Here is a 23,494-nt window from a genome sequence, read left to right on the forward strand (position 1 = left end):
CTGGTCCATGGACCTCCCAAAGGGATCCTCAGATAGAATTATAGGAGCCCACGAATGTGAATGGCAAAACTGTGACAGCTTTATTGTCACTAACCCATAACTGTAATTGAGATTTCCTTCTGTTGTGAATATAAACAATAGGCCACAATGGCATTGGCAGTACCTATGACTTTGTCATCAATAGAAATTACAGATATTCTCATATCATATTTTAGTTGTTGCATATATATGAATATCTTTTTTCTCCTGTCTGCTTTGAAATTATGGAAGTTATAGACTCGCTGTTAGATCTTTTCATTTAATGCATTAGTATAAGGCATATATAGTACTATTTTCAAATGCACTATTTTAATATTTTAAATCTATTATCTCAGTATATTTGGTTTCTGCTGTATTCATGTGTATCTTAATTTAGATGTTAAAGACATTATTCAGAGAATGAGTGCATAGGCTTCATCCTGTTGCCAAAGGGATGTATAGCACAAAATAGGAGGGGCACCAACAGGTAAATGGGGCTGGTGTGGTTAGCTTGGGATAGAAGTGAGATAGGTGAGTCACTTCAGAAAAGGCCAGCTGCTGCCTGTGGAGAGCATGTGATGGGAGATTGAGCAGAACCAGCACACGAGGGTCAGGGAAACACAGCAAAGCTACAGAAAGGATTTTTGGTAAGCCTTAGGCAGGGCTTATAAACTGGTGATCCAGAGCAAACTTCTGTCAACAAATGTGTTTTGCTTGGCCTCCACACACTTGTGAAAATATGAATTTGAACACCATCTAATAGGGAAAGTATTGTATTTCTTCACAGTGCCTGATACCTCTTCTTTCATGTTATACTAAGTGTCCTTCATTCATTTATGCTATGCCATGCTCCTATAAGCATTTGAGTGTACAACTTTGGATAAATTGGTAAGAGAGTTTGTTGGAAAATGCAGTGCGTTTCACTCTTGCGAGGGGCCTGCATACGTGTCTTTGGCTCTTACTACACTGAAAGCTCCATGAGGCCAGCATTTCTGACTAATTTACTGTGTTACAAATTACCGTGGTACAAGCATCTGTCATCCACACCAAAAGCATTCATTCCGTAAATGTTTGTCAACAGCTTTTAGTCCCAGGGCCAAATCTGCAGTCTCCACAATGCCAAGGACACCCAGGGACCAGAGGACTGAAGTCTCAGACACAGGAGGGAGGGCAGGGACTCAGCCACCAAGAAGATCTCTGCCAGAATATGAAGAAGCTGAGTGGGAAAGTCTCAGGGAGAAGGTCAACTAAGGAGAGAAACCAAGCAGAATTGGCCAAATATTTGCCTTGCCTATATGTCTTTAATTCCGCCACTCAGAAATATTGGTTTCAGATTCTGGGGCAAGACTGAACTTGGAAGTGGGGACAAGAGCAGAGGTAAAGGAGCCAGGCAGGAGTCATGGCTCATAGTAGAGAGCCCTTGCCTGGCTAGCGTCTGCCACTTGGAACGCATGGTGTAACCATCTGAATAATGAATCACCTGGTTATATCTTGTCCTGCCCATTGCTGCTTTGTGTGGTCTGCTAAGTCAGGGATCACAAAAATGAAAGGTATAAAGAGACCAGTCAGGACACATACGAGAGTGAAGTGGTGTCTTCAAGTGGTGCTCATTGTGGCAAATGGTTCTTGCCCCATTTGCAAGGGGACAGTAGCCATACAGCTCTAACCAATTGGTGCCATAAGGATTTATGGGCCTATTGGGGGAAAGGAAAAGAAGAAAAAACCTTCTGATTTTTTATAATCCAATGTAATTTTTTAAAATATTAAGTCCTCCTACTTTAAAATGCCTGTATCTAATTTGATTTAAAAAATAAAACAAAATGTATATGTACACAGAAACCACCACTGGCCAAAACATTGACTTCTACAGATTGTATATGTACTCACAGCCATCAAGTTTCAATATTTGTCCAAATATAGGTGAGGGAGTGAAGCAGTCCCCTTAAGTATAAAATTTAAGGTGGCACCAAAAAAATCAGAAATAACGATCAATTGTTTTAAAGTAGTATTTTCAAAAATAACCAGAAAAACAGTGCCATGCTGAGCCATAGTAAAGGCGGAGGACAAGTATAGATTAGTAATACTGATCCTGTCTTTATTTAAAAGTCAGTGTTTTGGCCCAGCCGGTATAACTCAGTGGTTGGATATCAACCCATGAACCAAGACATTGCTGGTTTGATTCCTGGTTGGGGCACATGCCCTGGGTTGCAGCTGATAACTGATGTTTCCATTTCTCCTTCCTTCTCCTTTCCTCTCTCTCTAAAATCAATAAAAACATGTATATTAAAAAACAAAATGATGTTTTGTTCACCATGGATTTTTGGCAATAATTTTTTAAAAGTTATTGAATTTATTGGGGTGACATTGGTTAATAAAATTATGTAGGTTTCAGGTGCACAATTTTATAATACATAATCTGTATATTGTATTGAATGTTCCCCCTCCAAAGTCAAGTCTCTTTATTAAAATACTAGACACCCGGTGCATGACATTCGTACACTGTGGTGGGGGTGGGGGGAGTGTCCCTCAGCCCAGACTGCATCCTCTCACAGTCTGCAACCCCTTGGGGGATGTCCAACTGCTGACAGGTGGACATCCCCCGAGGGGTCCTTAGTGCTCCTGTGGAGTCAGGAGAGGCTCCCACCACCACTCGCCAGCTATGAGCCTGGCTTCTGGCTGAGCGGCGCTCCCCCGATGGGAGCATACTGACCACCAGGGGGCAGCTCCTGAGTTGAGCATCTGTCCCCTGGTGGTCAGTGAGCATCATAGTGACCGGTAGGTCTGCAGTTTGGTCGATTTGCATATTAGCCTTTTATTATATAAGATTATTTAACACATTAAGCGCCAAGCCTGTTTTGTCTTCCTTTCCGTTTCAGTCACCGGTGACTGACATCATGCTTAACATGTTAACTTGATTATTGAGCTTTTTAAATTTCTAGCCGTGTGCCAAGTGCCAGTCACTCAACCTCACTTTAATCTCACCTTCTATTTTAATTTTCTACACCTATAAATTAAGAGGCTTGGCCAGATCAGGGGTCCCTAAAGCTGTCTAGACCAAAGTGACTTAGTCAGGGACTTTGTAACATTCTTGCATCTGAGCCCTGGCACTTCTGACTCATTAGGCCTGAGTAGATTCTGGGGAAAGATAGGCGTCTAAAGAGACCCCTGATAATTAATTCTGTTTGGAAACCACTGAGTTAGATGATTTTTAGGCCCCTTCCAGCTTTAATATCTCAAGACTTTACCTTATGATAATATTTTGTTTTGAATGCAAATACCCCTGGGATTATGGTCCATTAAGTCAATAGCATCTCTATGTGAAGTCATTTAATAGCTTGGATTTTTTTTCTTTCTTGACTTAAGGACCCTAGGGAACAAGACATGGAGGAGGAGGCTGATGGGAGCAGTAGAGCTCCAAAGGGGGCTGTCCCCTCAAAGAGGTTTCACTGAATCTAGGGGACAGGGAATGCCCTTTGTCAGCCGTGAACAACAGGAAATTGCTTTTAATCAATCTGAAAATAAATGAGAGTGAATGCCAGAGCATCTTCTCTTTGAAGAGATGTCAGAAATGCTTTCAATCTTTTATCTTCCCCAAAACAGCAGGAGGAACGCCACTGGAATCAGCCCTGTAATTTCTACTCAGTAATTATACCTCAGTAATTATACCTCACCACTTCCGACAGAGCAGATATAAATAGCCAGTTATCTTACTTTTTCTGCTTTTCTTTGTTTTCTTTCCCTTCAACCACAGACTTCAGTGGCTGATGCTAATGCTTGGACACGACACAAAGCATTCGCAGAGAGCGTGCTGCTAGCCATTAGACCTGGATTCCAAAAAGCCACACGCAGTGGATCGGGAGAATCTCATTTGCCCAAAGAACTCTGCTCTCTAAGATTTATGACAGGTGACAGGGAGAGACAGGCACCGAGGGAAGGGGTTTTGCTTTCCATTTCTATTTTCATTTCGCTCCCAGCCGGGAGGTGCACGTGCGTGCATGCCTGCTGTGCTGTGTGTTATTACACCCACAAACCTGGTCTCCGCTCTGCCTGAGTGACTCACGGGAGGAAGTCAGGCTTCTGGGAGGTGGGTTAACCCTCTAGGTCTCTGAAAAGCCATGTCAGGATTTCATTGTCCTCGGGACTAGGCACAACAGAAATAGGTCAAAAAGTATTCTTTATGATGATGGTTGTTAGTCTTGCTAGTAATAATACCGTTTCACAGTCACATAGAACTTTTACTTTTTCTTCAAAGGGATTTGACACCAATTATTTTGGAAACTCCTGCCAGAATAAATATGTTATAGTGGGGCAAAGTTAGATTTTGAAGTCAGACATTCTAGCATTTAAATTCCAGCATTTCTACTTGGTTAGTGTGTTGACCTTGGGTGAAATAATGTTTCTGAGTCTCTGTCTCCACATCTATAAAATGGGATTATAATGTTCAATCTCAGAGGATTTCTCCTGGAGGATTACATCAGATAGCATTATGTAGAGCCCTACCATTATCCCTCACATAGCTTCTTCAACTTTAGTGGCATCAGACTCACCTGGAGGGCTTATGAAAACATGAAATGCTGGCCCCATTTCAAGAATTTTTGATTTGGTAGGTCTACGGTGGGGCTTGAAAATTAGCTTTTCTAACTAGTTCTAAGATGCTGCTGCTGCTGGTCCAGGGACCACACTTTGAAAACCACGTTTCCTTGTTTTATATATTCAATAAAAAGTATTAATACTGTCCATGTTCCAGGAAATGTACTTGATAAAAGAAGAGCAAGGTATATGTCTCTTTTCCTATAGAGCATACACTAATGGGGAAGGCAAATCTCTCCCCCCGCCATCACTTTTGTAAAAGTTGGTATATTCAAGCAATTAAGAGAAAGGCAGTAGGGGTCAAGGGATATGAGCTTGATTGAAGATGAAGGCAAGTGAAATGCTGACACCCACCACATTTATAATATATGTTGTGAATTGCATCGTTATGTTCAGATAAATACCCAGAGATGAAGTCATGTTTTGTGGGGTCTATAGCTTATATATTTGGGGGACTCACTTTAAGAAAATGGGTACAAAATTATGAGTAAAAAATAGGAATAGAACTGTGGAAGGAGCTGTGTAAGAGAAAGGCCCTGAAACCTAATTAGCTTCATTACCTTCTTGTACCTCCTCCTCCATACGTACCCTAAAATCTGGGTACAATTGGGGTTCCTGATATCAAGGAGTCTAGACATAGCTCCCAAGATCGATTTGATGTCCTGACCTAAAGCTAAAAGAATCTGCAAAGAATTAGAGCAATAAAACATAGGGCAAGAGAGGTGCTGAAGAAAGGTAGCTTCGTTGTCACAACTGGGCGGGTACTACTGCAATCTAATGGGTAGAGACCAGAGGTGCTGCTGAATGTCTTACAATGCACAGGACAACTCCCAAAACAAAGTCTTATCCAAAATGTCACTCATGCTGCGGTTTAGAAACCCTGACATAGGGCAGTAAAGCTTTCTAGGTAGGAAACCCAGGTAGGAAATGGTGGAGGCTATATTTTGAGAATCAATCACATCCCTCACTTCTCCTGGTATCGAGCCCCTGGTTCCTCCCAGCTCTGTCTGGAAGGAACACTCTCCTGCAGACACTTTCATGGCTGGCTCTCTCACTGTGACCAGGTCCCTGCTTAGGGGTGCCCCCTCAGATGCCTTCCCTGACCACCCACCCAATCTTCCTCTTTCTGTGCGTCCTCATCACTTTCCCTGCTTTCTTTTTCTTTTAAGCCCTATTACATGACATCATCGTATATCACTTGATTGTTTATTGTTGGTGTCCCTCTTTCAACTGTTAGTCTCATCAAGGCAAGGACTTTGTTTTGTTCATTTCCCTAACCTCAGAACCATGTAGTGTTTTGGCATTAGCAGATGCTTAATAAGCATCTGTTGAATGGATGGAGAAGAAAAGGTTTTCCTGTCATGCTAGGGTTGTTGAATGAGTACTCAATGGACACAGCCTACTGTAATTAACATTGTAATCAGGGTTATGGTGTCCTAGTTAGACTGCAATGTGATACTGACCAAAGGATTCTCATCATCTCAGCCTGTGGGAAGAGATGGCTGATTCTCCCTCCCTGAGCCCTGTGGCTTGGCACCAGCCTCACATTTTTTAATGTCTGCTTTGAGAATGAAACTGATGGGCTCTGAAGGGACTGCCATCCATCACTCAGTCCTTCCATCACCGGCTCTGCAAATGACAACCTCTGACAGAAAAGTGGGGGGAAGCTGATTCAGAATTAATGCCCTGCATCTGGAAAGAGGCATGTTAAGACAGCAAATATTCAGGGAGCAAATCCAGACTGTCAGATCAAGGACATAGAGGCAAACCCGGATGCCCTGGCTGAGCTTGACTATGCTCTTGAGCAACTGCTTTGGGTAAGGCCCTCTAGTCAATGAAACTCAGATTTTATTTTATTTTTTTAATGTGTAGAAGGGAGAGAGAACCCTGGGAATGAAAAATTACCAAGTGGCCCATTTAGACCTGATCCTGAGCAATGGGTGAAATGAACAAAGAATGGAATCAGTGTCATTTATTCAACAACCATTTACGTGTGCCATCTGCCAGGTCCTGTGAAGAAAGTGTTATTGTTATTTTCAGGAATGAGGAAAATGGGGACCAGAGAAATATAATAACTTGCCTAAGGAAAATCAACCATTCAAAGCCATATTTTCTTCTGAGACTTTGCACATGCTGTTCCCTCTGCTTGATCTTCTCTTCAGGTCTTCATATGACTGGCTGCTTTTGTCTTGCAGGATTTAGCTCAGCTGTCACTTACTCATTGAGGCCCTCTTTGATCACCTCTTCCTGCACTCTGTCATATGACATTGCTTTATTATTATTTTTATTTCTCTCACTATTTGAAATGGTTTAATCTTATCTATCTGTTAGTCATTTATCTCCCCCAAAATAGAGTGTAACCTCCATTCAAGCAGGGCCTTTCAGTTGTTCATGATCATTAACACTGAATTCAGGACCAGCACTTAGGAGTTGCTCAATAACTACTTATTGAATGAATATATGGATGGTGATGGGCCTCAAGCCAGATATGTCTGAAACTGAATTTAACATTCCTAAGTGCTTGTTGTCCTGCTCTGTTAATGTCCCGATCCAACATACGTAAAAAAAGAAAAGTGAATGATGCTTTTCACATTGGGATTATTAATTATGGGATATTGATTATAAAAACCAGTATTGTGATTATTAACAACACCACTACTTACGAGGGGTCCTGTTACTGTATTACACACTCTATAAACATTATCTTAGCCGAACCGGTTTGGCTCAGTGGATAGAGCGTCGGCCTGCGGACTCAAGGGTCCCAGGTTCGATTCCAGTCAAGGGCATGTGCCTTGGTTGCGGGCACATCCTCACTGGGGGCCGTGCAGGAGGCAGCTAATCGATGTTTCTCTCTCATCGATGTTTCTGACTCTCTATCCCTCTCCCTTCCTCTGTGTAAAAAATCAATAAAATATATTTAAAAAAATAAAATAAATAAAAGTATAGTGGTGAATTCTTTAAAAAACAAAAACAAAAACATTATCTTATATAATACCTACTGCAGTCCTATGAGTTAGGAATTAGTGCTCCCATTTTACTCATGAGGAAATTGAAGCACAGAAAGAGTAATTAACTTCTCCAAAGTCACACAGCTACAATGTGATAGAGCTGGTACTTTAATTCAAATTTTTTGATCGTCAAACATACACTCTTTGGAGTATACACAATGTTATATGAGGGGAGTGAGCTGGGCTATATGATTTTAGGGAAAAATTACTCCTGTGAACTGGGTTTGAGATTATTTTTCCCTATTCCTGTGATTCTGAATTACTGGGTCAATAGGATCCCAAGATTTATAGAGCCAAGTTCTTTTGGCCTCAAGGTATCTCATGGTTCCTTGATGCTTGTACACAGAATGAAAGAATGAAAGAAACAACTGCTGTTTATGTTATGTCTTAAAGATTTCTCACAAAGTCATATAAGTAAACCACAGCAAACAGCTAAATTGTTCTGAATCTAAAGCAGAGATGCTGCTCATGAAGAATATTGATGTGGGAAACGCAAAATGCAATGTATCCTGGAGGGAAGTGTCATGCTTTTCAGATGAGATTTATTGTTAGCTAACTGCTTTCTAGGATTTAAGGTAGAATGAAAACTGTGCTATAGATTGGTCCACGTCATGTCAAGCAGGCCAAGGTAATTCTAAATGGTGCAAAGTTGGGATAGAAGGTAGAATCAGGAATTTTCTAGAAGATGCAATCGCTTGACCTGACCCTTGAAGGATGTGTAGGATTTCTAGAAACAGACTAAAGACTGATGTGTTGGAGTTGGCTCATGAGAGCTGAGCGTGCACATCACTTCCCAGCTTTGCATTTAGTGACATCCAATTGGTTGCTTGAAATTGGCCATAGGGAAAGTATTTACACCATAGAAACTGGCAAACACTAAAACTCAGTACCAGCACACCACTGAAAATAAAGTTTGGAATCATTTGCAGTTGCAGATGCCCAGAAGTGTGAACGCACATTTGGTGAAGTCTGGTGACATAGGCTATCTGGAGAAGAGTCGTAGTGGATGCAGCTGCCAAGGTAGGCTTGAGCCAGATTATGGAAGTTCTTGAATATCAATACAAGGAGGCTGGATGTTATTTTATAGGCACTCCCATCCATAAAACAACAACAAAACTTTATGATATAATCTCATTTGTATTGTGAGCTGATAATTATAGTGTCAGAATCACAATTAGACTGAATAAGTGAGATATTAGAAGTGGGAGACCAGTTAGGAGGATGTAGTAGTAAATCACACAATGGAAATCTGGTAGAGACCTGGATAGTGTAGTAGAAGTGAAGTGGTAGGAATGGAATAGACAGAAATGACCTGGAGGGGAGAGAATTAGAAAAGTGACTGAATAGGAGTTATCGGCATGGTGTAGGGGAGTTTCAATATTACTAAAGTCACTCACTTGGGAACTGAGAGTTGATGGTTTTATTTACAAAGATAGGAAAGACAGGGGATACAGTATAACTGAGTGGAAAGTAACACCCTCAGTTGTAGACATGTTGAAGTAAAGAAAATATTTTGGACCTTAAAAACTTTAACTTAGATCTCCAAAGAGAGGTCAGATGATGATAAAGGTCAAGGGGGAAGAGAATAGAACACAGCAAGAGAACACAGAGCACAGATATAAAGAACATTCCAATAAACGTTCTATCACTTTTTCATTCATTTATTAATCCACATGTTTAACAAATATCTATTATGTGTACCTGTATGGAACACTCTCAGCTAATATTTTTTAACCCATTATGGTTGTAAATAGCATCCCTTTCTACTCTCAAAGGTGCCCCAATTTGGATGATAAATCATATTCTTAATTATGTGTCACAAATAGTGCTGCCTGTCAAGAATTTAATGATTAGTTCATGTAGATCTCTCTTAAGGAGCTCAACTAAATATTGTTCTTTGTGTTATGGGTTGTGGAAGTAAAGTAAAAGTTATGCTTTCTCTTGAATAATTTACAATCCGGAGGTGAGATGTCAATATCCACCTACACAATAATTCAAGTACTATAAGGCAGGGTACAGATGAGTGCCAACACCATAGCATCAGTCAATAAGCACCAAAGTACCAGCGAAAGATCCATCTGTGGAATGGATGTCTTTATTTTGCCCTCTGGATCTGTTTTCTAACTTCTCCACCACCCTCTGTGCCCAGGGAGCCTGATATGTATGGACTATATCTATGGGCTTTTTTGTTTTCTAATTTCCAGTGAGTTTGGCAAATGGAAGGAACCAACTGTGGATGCTAGAAGAGTGAGATTGGGGCATTTATTCCTTAGGCTAACTTTATGCTAAGTCACTGTAGGTTGGTTGCATTCCTCTCTCTGGCTTCCAGTAATCACTCCCTTCCTTATCCTTGAATGGGAAGAGGTTTCAAAGTTCAGAGGTAGTCTTAGCATTGAGCTTCAGTGACCTTCACTTGCACAGGCTCCTTCCATACCGTGGGATGAACCCCACCAGGGATATGGCCATGTGTTTTTAGATACCTTGCTAAAATAAGATCTTAGAGTAGTCAATTCTAAAACTGATCCCCAAGATTGCATGTCCTAATCCCTGGATCTGTGAATATAATGAGATGTCACTCTTGTGATTATGTCATATAGCACAGTGAGCCCTCAGAAGTAGACCACTTCCTCCAACTGTGCTAGAGAAGGAAGGCAGAGAGATTTAAAGCAGGAGCAGGCTTTGAAGTACTACTGTTGATATGAAATTGGAGAGGTCACAAGAGAAGTGCAGGCAACTTTAAGGAAGTGATAGAGCCCCCCGACTGACAGCCATCAAGGAAACAAGGACCTCAGCCCTATAGCTGCAAGGTACTAAATTCTGCCAACAACCCCAGTAAACTTGGAAGTGGGTTTTCCCCCTGAGCCTCCAGGTGAGGGCTCAGCTTGATGCCTTGATGTTAGCCTTCTGATAGTCAGAGCAGAGAAGTGGAGAACTTCTGAGTTACAGAACTGTAGGCTAATAATTTGAATGTTGTTTTAGGTGCCAAGTTTGTAATAATTTGTTATGCAACAGTAGATAACTAATACAGATATTTCAATCCATATTGAATAAGACTTCCATCTCTTTCTACTCTAACTCTCCTTTGTCATACTTCCCCTTGTGTTGGGTAATGTGGAGTGGCCCTGGGGATTAGGGGAATCTGACCAGGGGAACTTGAGTTGGGTATACACTTAGTTTGGGTTTGGTGGGATATTATTTTTACATGTTTCACAGTCACTTCCATGAATAGTTATGGGTAGTTTTCATGGTAAAGAAATGGCTTATAGAAATACTCCTGCAAATGATACTGGTTCACCTGGCACGACCATAAATAAGGAAAGGGCAGAGGTGAATTGTGACATGTTCTACAGTGCCTGACACAGAGGTAACTGGGCCCTGGGGGAGAAGTAAGGTTGAAATATAGAGAGCTAAAAGCTAATTTGGAAAATGCTTCCAAATCTTAGAGGGCACATGTAAGAGAAATTTAATAAACATTTTTCCATATTAATTTGAAAATAATTCTGAAAATTTGCATGACATTACCAAAACAACTTCTGAAACTGAAATAAAGAAGAAAAAAAAGTATAAATTTTCTCAACTTTGATTCACATCATCACAATTTACATGTCATTACTAGTTAACACTTTATGAAGCAAATCATTGTCATCTGAGAAGGTAATTAAAAAATATGCAGCCAAAAATTTAGGGAAAATGTTTTATAGCATTTCATCAGGCAATTAATTAATATAACTACACTGTTTTTCTGGCTTTCGTAGTTTTTGTGGCAGTTGGCAGCTTTGTTTAAATTTGTACATTCTTGTACTTTATTTTCTCATTTAAAAACATTAATTTACATTATTAATTTTATATTTGCAAATTTTATCAAAATTAATAAAATGAGTGAATAAATTTCAGGTCCCACAAACCCTGGATCTCCCTGAAAGCCACCCTGGTGCTATTAGTCTTGGAGTACTGTGTCATCTGCACTGTGTCATCTTAGTTTCCCTAAACCTTGCCTATCACATGATTAAAACTGCTTTGTTAAATTCCCGTCAGATTGCTCAGTGGAGTGTGCCATCTCTTCCTGCATACTACCTACCTTCCCGATACCTTCAGCATTGTCTTGAGTGATCTTAAAAAATGGTTAAGCTCTCATAGTGGATGTTTCTAGCCAACTGAGTTGCAAGAGCTCAAGAGAGAAAATGTGAGGAACCCTGAGCTGGACTGAGCTAGTGTGGTTCACAGTGGAGATTAGCCACATGCATATTACAAATGAAAATTTTAAAATTCCATACTCACAAGCCAGCACTTGCAAAATTTGGCCAAATATTATTTTTGCCTAGAGTGCATGTAGCCTTACCTCTTATCCTCATCTTGTGTTGCTCTTGGAGACAGTAACCTTTAACAGATTGAAAGCTTTTTCTGCTAAATTGCTGAAAACCTAGAAGCTAATTAGGAGAATCAAAGTAACATTTGTCATTGTGTGTTATGTATATACGTCTATATTACATAGATGGATCTCTCTCTAGTACTTTAGTGCTCATTGATGGATGCTATGGTGTTGGCACTTATTTGTACCCTGCCTTACAGTACTTGAGTTGGATGTACATGTAACATAGATGTATGTGCACACACACATATATTACCAGGTGGAAAGGTCAGCACAGAGGCCATCTCATAGAACCTGAAATAGGCCTCTCAGTGGGCCTTAGGGAGTGCTGTTTTCCCAAATGATGCTGACAATTTCTGAAACATTGCAAAGGGCTAACTGAGACAGTTAATATGGAGACCTAATTCTTAGAAAGGACTGATTGTTAACATTCAGATGTTCTGATGATGGAATTCACCATGCCTTCTGTTTTTGTTTGTTTGTTTTAAAGATTTTCTATTGATTTTTAGAGAAAGAGGAAGGGAGAGGGAGAGAAAGAGAGAAACATAATTGTGAGAGAGAAACATAATTGTAAGAGAGAAGCATCTATTGGCCGCCTCCTGCATGTCCCCTATATCGGGGATGGAGCCAACAATCCAAGTATGGGCCCTGACCAGGAGTTAAACCAGCAACCTTTCAGTGCATGACACCTAACTACCTTGGCCATGGCCTTTCTGTTGTTGTTGATTTAAAAAAAATAACTTTTAAAGAGTTAACTTGTTTTCAATGGAAAACATTTGGAAATAGTACAACAAATGATCAATAAAAATAATTGCCTATCAACATCTTACTACCTACTTTTAAACTATTTTCTATTCATATCTACTAGTACATTTGAGATGGCATTTTCTTGCAAACAGTCTTTATAGCTTCTTTTTTTATTTAGCAAATTAAAATGGATTTACCATGATCACAAATATTCTTTTCTATGTTGATTTTTAACAACTTCTATTGTTTGCTACAGAAATTAAACATGACTATTCTAGAAAATGCACAAATAGATAAGCAGCCCTTCTCCCCCCCACACACAAGACATACACACCATCCAGAACTGTCAGCATCATTATTATTAATGATGGTTTCTAATAATATTTTGATGCAATATGAATTTTAGTGGCTATGTCATATTTCACCATATGAATACAGTGTAATTTAGTAAAAGAATCCCATACATTAGAGATTAGGTTGTTTTCAGTTTTTCACTGTTATAAAATAAACCTTGTTCATCCGCTTTTGTAAGTAAATCGCTGGTTATCTTCTTAGGATGAATTCCACTTTTAATGCTCGGCATGTTTTAATGCTGTGGACGTCTGCAATGATAAATGGCATTTAATTAGCCTGGTGCCCAGGGCTTTTCAACCTTCCTCAGAGAATAGGCTCCCTGGGGCACTGCATCATCTGTTGACTTGCTGGGAGAGCATTGAACTAAAAGCCAGTGATATTCAAGGACCATAATATGTCTTAAAGTCTAATTACATCTCATCTATAACCAACATGTAGCTGGCATTCCAAAATGTTTTCCTTCGTATATTCAAAATGTGTATTTAGAGACTGTCTTATTTTCCTATAAAATCTCTTCTTCTATTTTTTTCTTGCTGGAATAATTCTTGCCATCCTTCAACATCTAGTTCAATGATTCATAAGATTTGGGGGACCATGGAGCACTTAGAGGGGAATCTAAGGATCCCGGCTTCAGAAGAGCACAAATATATTTGTTGTCTCCAAGCCTAGACATCCTCAAAAAGTCATGTTGCTCTTCAGTACTTCACTAACACCTGGTGAACCCTAACTTCTTGAATACAGGAGGCCCAGATCTCTTCCTGTGCATTTCTGGGTCTCTTCGGGGGAATTTGTACACTTGCTCTGATTGCTGTACTTCTGCTATGGACTGACAGAGATATCAGTCCCCTCTTGCAAATTAAGAACGTTCTTCATACCAAGCCATACTCTATGGTCTACTCTGTCTCAAGCAAGGATGTAGGCCTCTCTCTTCATTAGCAAAAGCTAATGTCAGGTTTCAGAGTTGACAGAACTCTATGAAAAGTGAGGGGCTGGGGAGAATTACAGTGTGGAGATGAGGGAGACGTGAAATTGAATAACAGGAATAATTGCTGTAAAATCTGAATACTGTGACCCCCACAGAAGGTCCCTCAATGGTCACCACTCTCCTATGGGCCTGTTCTGCTGCCAAGTTGCAGAGGATACGTGGTCCTCAGAGATTAGAGACACCAACCCAGTCTTGTCCACTCTGATTTTAGACTCAAAGACCCTTCCTGTGATGAGAAGCAAAGAATGTGGCACTATGTAAAAATATAATAAACTTTATGGAGAAGCAACAGGGTCCCCATGAATGAAAACATTTTTATATTCAGAAACAAAATGCGTGGCCTGAAGCACTTGAAATATGTCACTGTTTCAGGGTTTTCTGTAAACAATAATAGATACTTGCCTGAAATATCTATGATGAAATGGCTCATCAAAATGGGCTCTCAAAACAAAGGACAGACGCATGAAAAACATTCCAGCTTCACTCTAGAATGCAGGACAGATTTTTGACATCCTACCCCATGCCATCATTTTTATAAGTTCAGCGATAATTGTAATAACAATAACTCATCTCCAACAGCTAACATAAATTGCTGGCAGATTTAAACGCCAATTAGTCTCAATCACACAACCATACCATTGGGCTGAATAATTTGAAATGTTTTAGACGCATTCACCCACCAAGCCCTTTCACAGATTCAATTCCTACCCACTTGCTCTATCTCAAGCCCTTTTAATTTTTTCTCTGACTTGTACTGATATCCACTCCTGAAAAGTGCCCACCTCACACATGATTACTTGCTGGGAGGTTAGTCTATTTCCCTAACATTGTCTAGATTTTTGATGGCAAACTCTTTGAAGGCAGAGACTTTGTTTTTACTTTTATTGTTAGCAATGGCAAACACACCATCCAATCAACACTGTACTGTATTTTCTTCAAAGATGCTATTGATTGCGAGATTGCACCATTGATTTAATAAAAGCTCTTCAGAAAACAAACCAAACCCCACTGCATTAAATGTACATATTGATTGGTAAACTCATCCAATTTTAGAAGCATTAATGGGGGGGGGGGTAGAGGGAATAAAGAAACTCATCTTAGATAGAGAAAATATGGCATGAAGGAATATGGACTCGCACAGCTCTGAGGACCTCAGAGGTCAAATATTCCATCCTCTCAGAAAATGCTGGCCCTTTTCTGAGCAGGCGTGCTGAATTTAGGGTGCATGAGTGGAATTCAAGGAATGAATCTGCTCTCTGAAATTACAGGCAAATGTGTGTTTGTGTGTATGTGTACAGATTTTTCTTAGGAAAGGACTGACTTGTTTTATTGGCCTCTTAGAGCCAGTACTGGCTTCAATATTCTTAACAATTAATGTAGGTACTCTTTGTAGGTGATCATCCAGTCTGAGTTTAAATAGTATCTCCAAAGAGAATTAATTGAGTCATTCAACTCTCCTGTTAAACTTAACAATAAATTTTCTGTTATAGCCTTTATCTTGGTCCAGAATAGCTTTATTTGTTGGATGTTTTATACATAACCAATAATGTTTATTATAAATAAAATGATACACATTGATTAGCAGCTGGATTGATATATGATAGTTTAATAATATAAGAAAGTCCAATGTGAAGACCATGAAATCAGATTGATTTTTTCTTTTCAAATGAGCTTGTTATTATTATTATTGGTCTAATTTAGAATGTGAACAACTTAAGAAGAAAGCTAATTTGGTGAAGAAAATGTCATATAGTTACAGCTCAATAAATGTGAACTGACTGGGTTAATTAGATGAATAATGAGTGAATGAGTACATAAAAGGTAGCAAAACTGAAATATGTGGAATATAAATTTATGAATTAATTAATGTGTAGAAAAATATAATGAGTAACTTAAAATGAGGGTCTGAGATTCTAGGTTTTGTATATTTAAATTATTAAGACTCTCTGCTGGACCATGCAAATTTATTTATAATCACAATTTCAGTGTTAGAAGTTCACTTCTTCTGAAGTAGGTTCTTTCAATTTTCTATCCTCCCAACTGTCCATTCATTTACCCAGCGAGCATTTACTGACAGTCATGCATATCTTAGATAAAGGAAATATGGTATGGCTATTTATTTTAGACACTGGGAAGCAACAATGGACAAGAAAATCAATGTCACTAAATGATAATGGCTGCCCAAACTACTGGGATCATAGAATGTTTCATTTAAAAGACACTGAGTGGTTATATTTGTTCAACTTCCTTATCTTATTGATAGGAAAAACAGACCTAGAAAAAAGACATAACTTATTGAATATCTTTATTTAGTAGATTCATAGTCCCTAAAATACAGAACAAGGAAAACAGGATAAGACAGACATGATTAAGAAGGTTTTTAGTTTAGTAAAAATGTACAGCTGATCTTTTTTAAATAAGATCCTTGGAAACCTGGCATAAATTGTCCTAAACTCTGAAAAATAAACTATGAAAATCCACTTAAATGTATACTTATATATATACTTAACCACATAATTATTTTTGCTCCATTGATAAGAGTTAAGGAGGCAGCATGTGGTGGAGAAGCATCAGGAAGACTCAGAAGGTCTAGCTGGTCTGATCTCTGCTGATGCTGTGCTGAGTGGTTTTGAGCAATGCAGCAATGCAGTCTCTCTGTGTCTCAGGTGACCCATCTGTAACCTGAGAGGGCCACATGCAAAGGTGATACTTTCTGACACAACAACCTTGTAAGCACCACAACTTTCTGGGAAGGGGGTTCATTTGCTTGTTTGTTCTTGTTCTGGAAGTACTGCTGGAAACTGGGGGGTGGCAGGTATAAACTCTGCAAGGTAGTCTTGTTCTTTGGCAAACTGTGGAACTTACTCCAGCTCTATTGTGGCCATTTTCACACCTCACTGGAAAGCCACGTCTAATGAAATAGTGCCTTATGAAACTTCACATTTTTTCCAAAAATCTTGGTTGAAGTTCCTTTTGTCCCTGGCATGTAAGAAGTTACCCACTTGGTTACACATCTTGGGGAAAGATGGGGGAGAAACTCAGGAATCCATTACAGATTTTTAAAAACATCATGGAGAGTCTATAAAGCATTGATTGGCACCACTGTAGCTGCTTTTTGCTATAACTGCTAATTGATGTTATTACATTAAAAAGTAAGTGCTGATAGCAAAGCAATTCAAAGCATAAAAGTGACAGACAATGATGAATATTCAAAACATTTCTTAGAGGTTGGGGTTGTGGGGGAGATGGGAGGTAGCATATACAGCAGGCAAGGTCACAAGGATCTTGAGTCCTGTTCAGCTACTCCAAAACCAGCAGCAGAGAAGTGAACTAAAGAGAGGGAATGAGCCCCTGACATCTTTAGACTTTCTTCTCAGTGACCTCCGAGTGAGGGCCCCAGTGTGATATCATGATTTATAATATACTAGGGGCCCGGTGCGTGAAATTCGTGCGGGGGGGGGGGGGGGACGGTGTCCCTCAGCCCAGCCTGCACCCTCTCCAATCTGGGATCCCTCTCACAATTCAGGACTGCTGGCTCCCAACTGCTCGCCTGCCTGCCTGATCACCCCCTAACCACTCCCCTGCCAGCCTGATCAACACCTAACTGCTCCCCTGCAGGCCTGGTTCCCCCCAACTGCCCTCTCCTGCAGGCCTGATCCCTCCCAACTGCCCTCCCCTGCAGGCCTGGTTGCCCCCAACTGCCCTCCTCTGCTGGCCTGGTTGCCCCCAACTGCCTTCCCCTGCAGGGCTGGTTCCCTCACAACTGCCCTCCCCTGCAGGCCTGGTCCCTCCCAACTGCCCTGCCCTGCAGGCCTGGTTGCCCCTAACTGTCCTCCCTGCAGGCCTAGTAGCCCCCAACTGCCCTCCCCTGCAGGACTGGTCGACCCCAACTGCCCTCCCCTGCCAGCCATCCTGTGGTGGCCATCTTGTGTGTTGGAGTGATGGTCAATTTGCATATTACTCTTTTATTAGATAGGACATTTGGTCAGCCTTAGTCAATTTGGCTCAGTGGATAGAGTGTCAACCTGTGGACTGAAGGGTCCCTGGTTCGATTCCATTCAAGAGCATGTACCTCAGTAGCTGGCTCAATCCCCATCCAGGCAGGCTTGATCCCCATCCAGGTCCAGGTTGGGGCACCTGTGGAAAGCAACCAATTGATGTGTTTCTCTCACATCAATATTTCTCTGTTTTTCCCCATCCCTTTCACTCTCTCCAAAAAAAAAAAAAAAAAAAAAATCAATGGAAAAACATTCTTAGGTGAGGATTAATAAAAGAAAACTTATTTGATCATTTATGTAACAAAAATATAGTTCTCATATATATTTGGTCTTCTTCCACTTTTGGGACAAAAATGTATATACATTTATAAAATAAACAAATATATAAAGAAACACTGGAACATTACCAATGTTCAGGTGATAGAATTATGGTTCATTTTGATTTCTGTGTTATGCTTATCTGCATTTTCAAATTTTTTTTACTATGATGCTTAGACATTTTTTCTCAATAACATGTTTAATTTTGAAAACATTAAAAAATATATAGAATCTCTCATAATGTGAGAATATAAAAAAGTCCAAAAAATTTCTATGTGATGAGGAGTGGCTAATGAAGGGCCCACCCACTCAGCTTCTTTCTCCTAAATTTTTCTTTTCCTTGGGGTTTCTTCTCTATTAAATGATTATGGCCTCTACGACATCAGGTCCCAGGGAGCTCTGTTTCTCTTTAAAAACTGCAAATGTGTGAATTGAAACAAATCTTCTTATTTCTCTTTGCTCAACTGAGGCTGGCATTTTCAAAAAGAACATTAATACTCAGAGAACAAAAGGCAATAATTACATAGACTACAAAAGGCATAACAGTTATCATGTTTAAAATATCAGCTTCGAGTTCTCTAACAGGCTGCTTTCTCTAAAGGGTGGAATCAGAAGCAAACTGGGCCCCTTGCTGAAGCCTTGCCTAGCTCCTCTGAAGTGGGCACACTGCATTCTCCCACCTGGAACCAGTCTTGGGGCAAATCATCACATTATGAGTCAAGGATAAAATGGCACTTGCTAAAGCGCCACCCATCTGGTATTTTCCCAGTTGGTACTCTCCAGGAAACATGTTCACCCAGAGATAATTGACAAGGTGAGAGACCTCACCCTTCATCAATTTAGGATCCCCTCACTACACACACACACACACACACACACACACTATGCACACTGCACACAAATACACATGTGTGCACATATACTACACATATACATGTTTATACACAGATCATACTATATGTCCATATATGTACACAATACACATACACATTGTACACATACCACACATGTATAGATATGTGTGTTCACACATTACACATATACACATGCATCCATGTACACATTTTACACATATATGCACATACATCTGCACTGCACACATTACACATCTGCATACTCACATCTGCATACACATTATATTTGTGCATGCATTTGAATTTGTGCATAAATATATATGTACATATATACACACATGTGCATACATGTGTGCACACACATGACACCTGTAGAGAACATAGTAACTCATTATTCAGGTGAGCATCTCTTGTTCCTTACATGCAGAAGAAAGTCCAAGTCCATCTATTATAGATTCATAATAGGACAGTTCATGGCATGCCCATGAGTCAAAAACATGCAGTGACAGAACGTTTTCAGGGTTCTCCATTTTAATGCACAAGGAAGAACTCCAGTCTCACTTTTGTATTTGTGCAGGCTATTGAGTCCCCTCATGAAATCTCTCTCCATTCTCTTGCCTCCAAGAAGCTACTCTGTAGACCCTGAGAAAAAGTGATTCCTCTCTCCACTGAAATAATGAAACCTTGGCCGCAACTCTCTGTAGTTTATGCTGTAAAACTGATCTGAGCTGAAACTAATCGCATCCCTTTCTTTTTTTTTCTGTAAGCAGCTTGAGGGCAAAAACCATTTTTTTATTGTTGTATCCCATACACAGGTTTTAAAACAATGTCCCACATGTGTCACAGGCTCAATAAATATTTGTTGATTAATTGAATGCATGTATTTCTATAACGATAGAGAAAGCCTAAGAGATCCATCTAGGATCAATGTGTGGAAGTTCCTGGATCAATTTATACTCAGTTTTAAAAAGAACTTTCTCAGAGCCCACACTGTGTAATGCTGCAACAGATTGTTCTGGAAAATACCACTGGGTGGATTCTAGTCAAGATAAAAGTCTGCTTTTGAGAAATATAATTCATGCAAGAGATGAAGGATCAAAGTAGACAGCCTCTAAAAATTTTTTCTGTCTTTATCTTTCTGTTAATTCTAAATTCAAATGCAAGCAAGAAATCTTACTGGAATCAGTTTTTTATCATTTGCTCAGGCTGCCAATGAGATAAACTGTCTCTGCATTGTGCACATAAATCATTAGCTATTTTTCTTTCCCCTACCTACCCCTCCTTTCTCCACTATAGCTGCTAAATTATATTGAGTGACATTATAGCAGCCAAAAAGCATTAGCAACCCACTGAAGAGTTGCTGACACTTCTTGGGAATCCACAAAATGCATGTATTTTATTTGAAGATAATTTTGCTTTGAGTTAACATATTTGTTCATTTTCTCTCCCCATTCTTTGCTTAAAAGGCTAGTGTCTTGAAGTTGGGCCTTGGTGTCTGAGCATTTCCTTGTTCTACTGCCTAGCCTACCTGTGGCACCATAATCCTATTTACAGCAACCAAATTACTTTCTCTGAATCGAATTTATACAGTGACAGATGGGGGATTCCAAAAGGGAAAGTTTCCATTCATATCCAACAAATCATCTTTACAGAAGGAAAATGAGAAGCAAACTTGGTGACATACACAGAAATTTAGCTTCTAGAAACCATCTTCTATTTTTTAAATTATTTCTCAGTAAAGTTGCTGGGCCTAGAATAAGTTTGTGCCTCACTGTTTTCAGACATTCAAATGAACAATTAATGAATGATGATGATTTACCTTACTAAGAAATATTACAAAATTGCTTTTCATTTTTCTTTCTCTTTGAATGTTTATGCCATTCATGTCACAAGCCATACTTGATAAAGACATAATTCATTTCAAGAAATTCAGTGTGCAATTTCTGATATTTCCCCCTTTTCTCTTTTGAAAAACTCATATTTATAGAATTACTTTGGTTCCAAACTATTGTATATATGGAAATTTTAACATAAACAATCAATTATTAGGCATTGTCCTTGTCTGTTGGCATACCTTTTATTTATTTACTTGTTTCCTTGCTTCCAAAAACCTGGAATGTTGTTTTGGCTGTTGTTTGACATGAATGTGAGGAAAATCCCATCCCCAGTGGGGGATGTGCAGGAGGCAGCTGATGGATGTTTCCCTCTCACATTGATGTTTTCTCTCTCTCTCTTCCTTCCTCTCTCTCTAAAAATCAATAAAAATATATTGTGAAAAATGCCCTGAGCAGAGTATAACAGAGCATGCTAGAACTCTGTGGGACTCTCACTTGTGGACTCACTGGTGATAATAATCATGATCACAACTTTATTGCACATTCATGATGCCCCAGGCCTGCCTCTAAGTGCTTTTCAATCACCCTCTTATTTAACCCATTTGATCATTCTATGGGGGTGCTGCTTTTATTAGTAATAAATAAGAAAGATGAGATGCAGAAAAGTCAAATACATTGCCTAATGTTATAAAACTCATAAGTGATGGAGTCAGGATCTAAACCTAGGTAGAATGGTTCCCAAACCCTGCTCTTATTATGCTTCTCTGCCTTTTATCAGAAACATGTGAATGCATTTTTTGGGTATAGTCTATAAATGTCTGTGTATATGTATACAGGAGAGGAGACACACACACACACACACACACAAGTATATCTTACATGTACATTGTTCTCTTTCATTTGCAAAGCTCTGCCTCTAAACAGGGAAAGGGTGACTAACAGTTCCTTATGGTTGGTTGATTATCATAATACAAATTCCTACAAATGGAAACTATTGCCCTAGCTAATCTTAACATTCTTACATCAGCAGCTATTTCAAGAAGAAGCAATTCCCATCTGTTATAGAAACATATTCAGTGACAGCATACATCTCCTTATCTTAGTACCATCCCACTGCAGTGCATTGGTGAAAACAGCATGGTTTTCTTGGTTAATTCTGGAACACTCTCTAAGCCAAAATATGTGAGGGGACTTTGTGCCTTCTTGGTTGTACTATACAGAAGAGTGACAATGACCTTTGCCTCTCCTTTCGAATGCACTAAATGTTCAGATGTTTGTAACAATCAAACCTTTTGGTTTTATGTGCTTTTCTTGAAATATAATGTGTATCTGTTACTTTTCTGCTTAACATGTTTTTCCTTTGGGGAAACAGTCCACCCCTGCCTGGTAAAACTGTCATTCTCATGGTCCTGCCTTGCCTGTGCCAGTCATGGGCTCATGGCCCAGGCTAAGTCCTGTTTTACCTGACTGGACGCTGAGATTGTTTCAGGGTTGGGCAAATGACCCAAAGTGGGACAGTGAGGGTTTTTCCTTAGACTCTGAATGAGCCACTGGGGGAGAGGGTCTTTCCTCTCTTGAGGATAGTAGAAGCCTGGATTGGTGAGAGTTGTTGCTGGCATATGGAATGAGTCTGCCTGAGAATTAAGCCAAGAAAAAAACAAAGATGCTATGAACAGACTGATGCATTTCAGAGGGAAAGTGGGGGTGGAGGGTAGAGATTAACCAGAATTTACATGCCTATATACATAGCCCATAGACAGAAACAATAGTGTAGTGAAGGCTTGGGAGGGGCGGGTGTGTGGAGGAGGGGGTCAATGGGAAAACAATAATAGTAACAACAACAAAAAAGCAAAGGGGACATCTGTAATACTTTCAACAATAAAGATAAATGTAAAAGAAAAAGATGCAAGAAATGTGAAGGGACACAAAACTTTCAACACTTCAGTGGAACCACATCTGAAGCTAGGGTCTAATTTGGGGTTTTCAGTTGTGCAGCTGAAGCAAAAAGGGAGTTTCTGTCAGTTGCAACCAAGGGTCATAATACATGCACTCCCAGAACCAGAAAATGAAAAGGAAACTTGCTGATGTAATTTCTTACCTGGTAGTAAAGCCCTGAATTGCACTTTTGTCATTGGTTACTAGGTTCTGTCTCTGCTTGAATTCCTGTAGTGACAGGAGGTTTTTATTACCCTTGCACTTCATCCTACCACTGGCCAACTCTGGTCTCCAGACAGTTAATGTTTCCTCATATCAAACAAGTTGCCTTGTGAAACCTTCCCTTCACTAATCTCACTGACATTCTCTGGAGCTTCACAGAAAAGTTAACTTGCTTCTTAAAATAATTGAAGACAATTATCTTGTCTCATTTCTTTCAAGCATTCATTCAACTTTATTCAGAAGTTAACAAACTGTTGTGCT

This window comes from Myotis myotis, unplaced genomic scaffold, assembly GCF_014108235.1.
Source record: "Myotis myotis isolate mMyoMyo1 unplaced genomic scaffold, mMyoMyo1.p scaffold_m19_p_6, whole genome shotgun sequence".
Classification (NCBI taxonomy): Eukaryota; Metazoa; Chordata; class Mammalia; order Chiroptera; family Vespertilionidae; genus Myotis; species Myotis myotis.